The sequence below is a fragment of the Trichechus manatus genome, unplaced genomic scaffold (assembly GCF_000243295.1).
Source record: "Trichechus manatus latirostris isolate Lorelei unplaced genomic scaffold, TriManLat1.0 scaffold00080, whole genome shotgun sequence".
Lineage (NCBI taxonomy): Eukaryota > Metazoa > Chordata > Mammalia > Sirenia > Trichechidae > Trichechus > Trichechus manatus.
In genome coordinates, this window is record NW_004444016.1 from 11,535,855 (window position 1) to 11,543,742 (window position 7,888).

General features: G+C 41.8%; 1 non-coding gene across 1 annotated transcript; it reads left to right on the plus strand.

The window, feature by feature from the left end:
- The first annotated feature begins 5,983 nt into the window (after positions 1–5,983).
- TRNAS-GCU (transfer RNA serine (anticodon GCU)) lies at positions 5,984–6,057 on the plus strand. Its single transcript has one exon. It is a non-coding gene; the product is annotated as a tRNA-Ser (tRNA).
- Positions 6,058–7,888: the final 1,831 nt, after the last annotated feature.

Consider the following 7,888-nt stretch of genomic DNA (forward strand, 5'->3'; position numbering starts at 1 on the left):
GGATTCAAAATCTAATCATCTAGTGGGGTATTTCCTGTCTGCCTGCTCAGTCAAATGCAGTGTCAAATTTTGCCAATGAAGTAGAATTGCAGACAGATGCTAAGGTCTAGGCCGTTACTTGTCTGATACATATGCCATCAGTAGCCTTGCAGCATTCTGGTGAGTGAAGGGAGACATGGAAGGTACAAGAAAGAAAATACCGTTTGTGTCCTCTGCAGTCAGGAATAACCCAGTGTGAATGAGATGACTCACGACAAGCATCAGCTTTGGCATTCTCAGCTGAGGAGTCCTTTTCTTTGAATTTCTGGATCCCGTGGTTCTCCGTAGAGAGGCAGAAATAGTCTACACTGACACTAGAACAGGATATGGTTGCAAAATCCCAACATAGACTTACAGGAACTTTTGGACAAAAGAGGCGTTTATCCAATCTCTTCATTTTATTGATGAGGAATCCAAGGCAGAGGAAGCAAAGAAGTGACATGTCAAGGCCATCCCAGTCAGGTGGTCTCTGAACCTGAAATATAAATTTTCCAACTTAAAATTCAGAGCTTGACAAAGATCACCAATTCACCATTTTTTCTGGTATGCTTCTTTTCTTTTCTTTTGGCTTAGCAGTAACAGAACTACGGGGTAAAGTCAGTTTTGAAAGATGATTTTTATGACCCCAGTGAAAGCCATCATGTGCTTATGTAGGAATTCACCCGGGGAGAGTCAACAGGATGAGTTAAAGAGAACAGTTTGATTTGTTTTATTTATCTTGAGAACAAAAACAGGTAACAGGCTCCTGTAAAGATTGAGATAAATTATAATTGGCCCAGAAAGAGGGCTGAAAGTACCTGTGATGAGACTCTACCCAAAAGTGTTCAGGGAGCCGAGGCACTATGAGAAGCCCTAACTCAAACTCACCAATTAGCTCAATAACAGCTTCTAAGGTAAAAAGCCATTGAATTAGAACTGAAGGTCTAGGGGTACTGCTTATGTGCCCAGCCTTATGCTAAGCCTTTTGGATACAGTGATCATATTTTCCAAGCCAAAAAACTAGGGCATCTTGTGTGACCACAGAGAAGATCACTTGAAATCTAGGTCATTTCATAACTGCTATGTCACGGAGTGCTGCCAGAAAACAAGTCATGGTCTCTACCACCAGATACTGCAGTCTAGTTAGTGTAACAAGTTACATGTATGCAGCAGGATGGTAAACTTGAACTCTCTAAATTAGGTTTAGCTGAGATCCCCAAAAGTGAAAACAGATTATAAAGTAAAAATATATAAATATATAATCAAAGCCCTTCAGTGGGGTGGGCTGAGAAGTTCTAAATGCCTTCATGGTCACCCCTCTGGCTCTGAAAGGAGTTGATGTTGGAGAGGCTGTGGGAGGGATAGAGAAAATTTATTTGAGATTGCCTCCATGGTGCTCCATAGGTGATGCAAACAGTTAACATGCTCGACTGCGAACCAAAAAGTTGTCAGTTCAAATCCACCCAGAAGTGCCTCAGGGGAAAAGCCTGGCTGTCTAAAAAAACCAGTCACTGAAAACCCTGTGGAACACAGTTCTGCTCCGACACACATGGGGTCACCATGAGTCAGAGCTGATGGCAACTACTACTGGCCTCAGCGGTAGAAAACTGCCTAGTCCAATCTTGGGGTGGCCCATGGTCAGTGACTGACCTATGCAGGTATATGAAGGATGAGTCATCTTGGGACAACTCTGAAGGGCTATTAGAGCTCTAGGTTGTTCTCTTTAACTCTTCCCCGCCCCGGGCTTGGTGTGGCTGTCACTGGACGCCATAGCTGCTCTTCTCTTCCCACTGCCCATTCCTGCTTCCATCTCTTGCCTTCCACAGTATCAATCCCACAGACACTCCTTAAAAGTCATCCTACACACTAAACTGTGCCCCAGAGTCTGCCTCCGAGGGAAGCCAGCCTGTGAAAGGAGTGGTGGGTGTTTCCTGCTCACCTCAAGCAAAGTGAAGACCACTGGAGAGCTTGATATGTCTCTCCTGGAGTTTGAAAAATGTACTGGACTCAGGTCCCTCATGCCAAAGAAAACTAAAGAGGAGAAGCAAGAGGCGGCAAGCTGAGAGAGAGAAAGGGAAAGAGAGGAGAGGGATTGTGCTGCAGTAGGAGTGAGTTGCCTTCTGCTGAGGATAGGTCAAATGTACGAAGAAGACAGAACAAAATGGCATGCAGGATAATACTGTTGTGTGCCACTGAATCAATTACTTTTCACAGAGACCCCATGTGATGGAGTAGCACCGCCCTCCCTACAGTTTCCTATGTAATCTTTATGGGAGCAGATTGTCAGGTCTTTTATCCCACAGAGCCCTTGGGTGAGTTTGAACTGCCAACCTTTTGGTTAACAGCCAAGGGCTTAACCATTGCACCACCAGGGCTCTTGAAGCCCTGCAAATAATCAGCCAGGGATGGAAAGCACATTTCACCTCAGTGCCAGCTCCAATTAGTTGGTGCGGAATGTCTGAATATCAGGATTGGGAAAGTTTTAGCCTGCAACTAGATTAGTGAAAAACATGCTAAATCTGATTAACAATGTCTCCCTTAGTTGCAAAAAAGGGGAAACTGGCAGAGTAAATTTGCCCTGTCTGGAATAGACTAAATTATAAAATTTATATAAATGACTAATTTGCTTGACATACAGAAAATAAATATGATAAGATTTGCCATTCTTCATACTGGAGCCAGAGTGAATTTTTTGAAAAAACAGACCTGTTCAGGTTGCTCTGCTGACCAAAAGCCTTCAATAGCTCCCCCCGTTTAAATGGTCTCTAAGGTCCTGCATGATTTCACTTCTAGCGGAATCGACTCCTCTGCAATAGTTTGCTTTTGTTGGAAGCTTGCCACACACTCCCTCTGCTTTGGCCTTCTAAATGACTTAGAGTTCCCTTTTCATCTTTCATTTACATCTCCATATCTTTGCACACAGTCGTCCTTCTGCCTGGAATTCCTGTCCCTCAGTCTGTCCATTTTCTACTTATTCCTCAAAACCTAGGCTCAAGTATCTCCTCCTCTGAGAAGCTTTCCCTAAACACGCTTCCTCACTAAAAATTGATTCCCCTTTAGGGACACCACTCTATCTTGTCATGGAGCATGTGTTGAAATATCTGGTCTTCTATTTGACTGTAAGCTCCTTGAAGGAAGATATTCTTATTTATCTTTGTTTCCTTGGCACTCAGCACTGTGCCTGGCATGCAATAAGCACCTAATGTTTTTTTTAAAAAAATCTTTATTGAGGAGTAATTCACGTAAAATACCATTCACCAATTTTAGGTGGACCTATGATGATTTTCCTCCCATGCGTTCTCCCCCACCCCCTGGTAACCACCAATCTTCCTTTGTCTCATGAATTTACCTATTCCAGATCTTTCATATAAGTGGGATCATACAATATTTGTCCTTTTGTATCTGGATTATTTCCCTTAGCATAATGTTTTCAAGGTTCATCCATGTCATAGCAGGTATCAGGACTTCATTTTTCTTTATATCTGAATAATACTCCATTGTGTGCATATACCACGTTTTGTTTATACATTTAACTTTTGATGAACACTTGGGTTGTTTCCACCTTTTAGCTATTACGAATAATACGGCAATGAACGCTGGTGTATATGTGTCTTTTTAAGTTGCTGACTTCGATTCTTTTGGGTATATACCTAAGAGTGTACTTACTGGGTCATATGGTAATTCTATGTTTAACTATTTTAGAAACTGCCAAACTGTTTTGCACAGCAGCTGCATCCTTTTACATACCCACCAGCAATGTATGAGTATTCCGATTTGTCTACTTCCTTGCCAATACTGGTTGTACCACCTGAAGATTTTGAATAAATGATTGATGGCTAGAATCATTAAAGGACCTTTGTTGAGAGGGTTGAAATTAAACATGATGCTGTAACTCTTGGATCAAGTGACTTAGAGAGGACTGTCCCATGATTTCTCACGAAAACCCAGAATCCAAATTCCCAGAGGCTCCTAAATGGATATTACCACCACTCAGCTTTGCATAGCTAAGAACTTTTATGAAGTAGACACCAATCCACCCCACTTGGAATCTTTGCTATTTGAACAAGGAAGTTTCACCTGACAGAATGGATTAATGTTTAGGCAGACTATATTTGTACAGCTGCAGTCTTTCTCAAACAAGATGTTTGAGCTCTCCTTTTTCTTATGCAGGAAATTTGGTGACCAGGCAACACCATTTAATTATTTAGACAGAGCCTAGAGAACTGTGGAAAGCTTCATGTCAATTCAAGGACATTATTTGTAGAAATCCTTTGATTTTCCTTTTCTTTCTGGTGTGTGCGTGTGTGAAAGCCTCCTTGCGTTATAAATAAAGCCTTCCAGAATCCATCATGAATCAGGGAAAATGGCTGCTTGGATGGCCAGGTGTCTAGACAAGCCATCTGAAGCCCAGCCACATGGCAGAACCCATTGGTAGCTCTCAAGCTGTGTAAACAGTGTGTTGTGGAGTTTGTCTTGGAGTCGTTCCTTCAGTTCAGCTTCTCTTTGCTCTGCAGCAATCTTACTGAGTGGAGAAGTGCGGTGATGCAATTCAGGAGAAATCAGGTTCTGCCAAAGCTGCCTAGAATGCTCACTCAATACAGAGCTCATAGAGGTAACTGGATTTACATGCATAAATCTCCCAAGGCCACATGTGGCTATAGGACAGACACAAGTAATCTTTCTTAATGACTGAAAGGAGCTGAAAAATTCAGGGCATCAAATATCCAAGTGGAACCCTGGTGGTGCAGTGGTTAAGAGCAATGGCTACTAACCAAAAGGTTAGAAGTTCGAATCCGCCAGCCGCTCCTTGGAAACCCTATGGGGCAGTTCTACTCTGTTCTATAAGGTCGCTATGAGTCAGAACCGACTTAACCGCACCTAACAACAACAACAACAAAATATCCAAGTGACATTTGTGTGACTTGACTGGCTAAGCCTGTGGCTTTGAGGCTTTGAGGGATGTAGGTCCATCCCTTTATGGATTCACATGGAAAGCGGGTAAGCTTCTTCAATTGTTAAATCTGAACTCTTTAAAGTTTAGGACAGTGCAGGAGAATGAGTCTTCAGGACCTGACTGTGCTTTACATTCACATCATCAAACATGCAGGAAGGGTGTTGGCAGCTATGGTAACTTGAAGCTTCCGACTTCCAGCCTTGGGGCCAAAGCGCTTTTAAATGACAATTATAATGGAAAAGTAAGTAGGAATAAAGGGTTATAGTGTACTCTGCAGCTTCACTTTTTGAAGCTTTCCATGGTACCTAGCTCTCTTCTTTGAAATAGGTATACTGGTTGAAGAATCAAAGTCAACTGTTAAAAGCATAAAATAAAAAAGAAGAAAAGGTTGGGTGCATAAAGAAAAGCTAAAAGCACTTTCCAATATTCTGTCTCTTTCAAAGGGACAAAAAAGCCCATGCGTCCCAGAATCTTTAGGTCTGGTTGGGGAATATTTTTTGCCTCTGTGTAAACACATCTTTGTTCACAGGCAGAGAGAGAGAGACAGAGAGAGATCAAACTCAAGGTCACAGTCCCCAGGGCTCAACATCTAAATAATCCACTGTGATTAGTCTTCAGTAGAAATATCCCAGGAAGTCCAAACTGATGCAGCTTTAAGAATCAAAAGTGTTGTACTGAGGAGCCCAAATCACACACAGCCTCTGCTATTTTGAGAATAGAGGAAACTTTTTTTCTCAAAATGTATTTTCTCGTTTGCCTAGCACTGACTATAAAAATCAAGGACAATCAGAGTTAGAAAATATTAAAAGGCTGGGAATAAATAAAAATGGAGAATATAATAGCTTTGGAGTTCAAAAGAATTTAATCCATGATAAAGATGACTGCATATCCATGGTTGAGTTAATAGGTAGGGAAATAACTAATTTTGCACATGAGGTCCTGTTTTCCCTTCCATTTCTTTACCTTTCTCTCCCTGCCTTCTTCTTCTTTTAGGGGAAACTGTAGTGGAGTCCCTGGGTGGTGCAAATGGTTAACATGTTTGGCTGCTAACCAAAAGGTTGGAGGTTCAAGTCCATCCCCAGGAGCCTCAGAAGAAAGACCTGGTGATCTTCTGAAAAATTAACGATTGAAAATCCTATGGAATATCGTTCTACTCTGACACACATGGGGTTGCCATGAATCAGAATTGACTCAATTGCAACTGGTTAACTAGCAGTAGTGGATAAAAGTTCTTCTGGGCTCTATCATACTTCTGTGGAACCAACCCTTCCAATTCTCAGTTCACTCAGTTTGGGTATTACTGACCTTACCCAAAGGTTTCCACACTACACATGGTCAGGCCTGACCAATGAGAATACTCCATTCCCCTGGTCAGGGTTAATCATGAGTTCCAAGCCAAGACAATGGAAATATACTGGCAACTTTTGCAGGAAATATTGGTAAAGAGGGATTCTCTGTAGCGGTGGCTAAATTGGAGAAGCCGCTTGAGAAAAACGCCAAGATGGGAGAAAACAGAACTGAGAGATGAGGAGAGCCAGTACATGGGTGTTTGAGGTCGTAGATCTGCCTTAAGCTAAAAACACCCTGGATCTACATAAGCAAGCCAATCAATTCCTTTTATTCCTTAAGCCTGTTTGAGTAGGTTTCTGTCACTTGCTATTAAAAAAAAAAAAAAAAAAATCTTGCCTAATGCAGAAATACAAGGCAGAGTTAGATGTTCTTTGTTGAGAACCCAATCTTAGCTCAGTTAAATTTGAGAAGATACAGATGACCTGGGATCCTGCAGTTACACACGGCAAAATGGAAAAATACGGTATCTATTATCTAAGCCCCTCTCAAAAAACCTTCAATTTTTTTTTAATGATGTTTTTCATATTCACTGATGTCTGGATTCTTTTAAGACAAATTGTGGCTTAATGGATTAATACATGGCTCCTTGTACCCACTTTTCTCCTTTACCTCCTCTGAGACTCATCCCATCTCCCCAGTGGGAGTCTACTGCTCTCGTCCTTCTTATCCCTCTTCACCTTTCAGTCTGCCTGTCTCTAGTATAAGACAGAACACACTGTCACTGTTCTATGTTCCCTAACCTTCCAGACAGACTGTTCTTCCAAAGTGCAGTTGTTGTTCTTGTTTACTGCTATCAAGTTGGCCCCTGACTCATGGTGACTCCATGCACAACAGAATAAAATACTGCCTGGTCCTGCACCATCCTCATAATGGATTGTGGATCAAACCATTGTGATCCATAGGGTTTTCATAGATCTCCAGGCTTTTCTTCCTAGTCGGTCTTAGTCTAGAAGCTCCTCTAAAACCTGTTCAGTATCATAGCAACACACAAGCCTCCACTGACAGACAGGTGGTGACTGCACATGAAGTGCATTGGCCTGGAATTAAACCTGGGTCTCTTGCATAGAAGGTAAGAATTCTATCACTGAGTCATCCCTGTCCCAGCCCCAGACAGCACGGGGGTTGGAACCAAACCCATCAATGTCTAGTTGATTCTGACTCATGGCGACCTTATGTGTTACAGAACAGAACTACTCCATAGGTTTTTTTTTTTTTTTTTTTTACCTATAATCTTTTTGGAAACATCACCAGAAAATACCCTTATTCTTCTATATAGCCCAGGAACTTAGTACAGGACCTGATACAGTAAATGTTGCATTGAATTGAATTTGAGGTCAACTCAGATTTAATCTCTGACTACCACTCAGTACCTAGCCCATGCCTCCTCAGAAGTCTCAGAGACTTTCCTGCCTCTGACACCAGTCAGATGCTTACTGTTTCCTGCTTGACATCATCAGTTATGAAAACCTATGTCTATAAACATGCTTACACATTTATTGATCATTTACCAAGTGAGCACTTTATGCACTTTCACTCATTTAATACATACAACAGCCTCCTCATCTT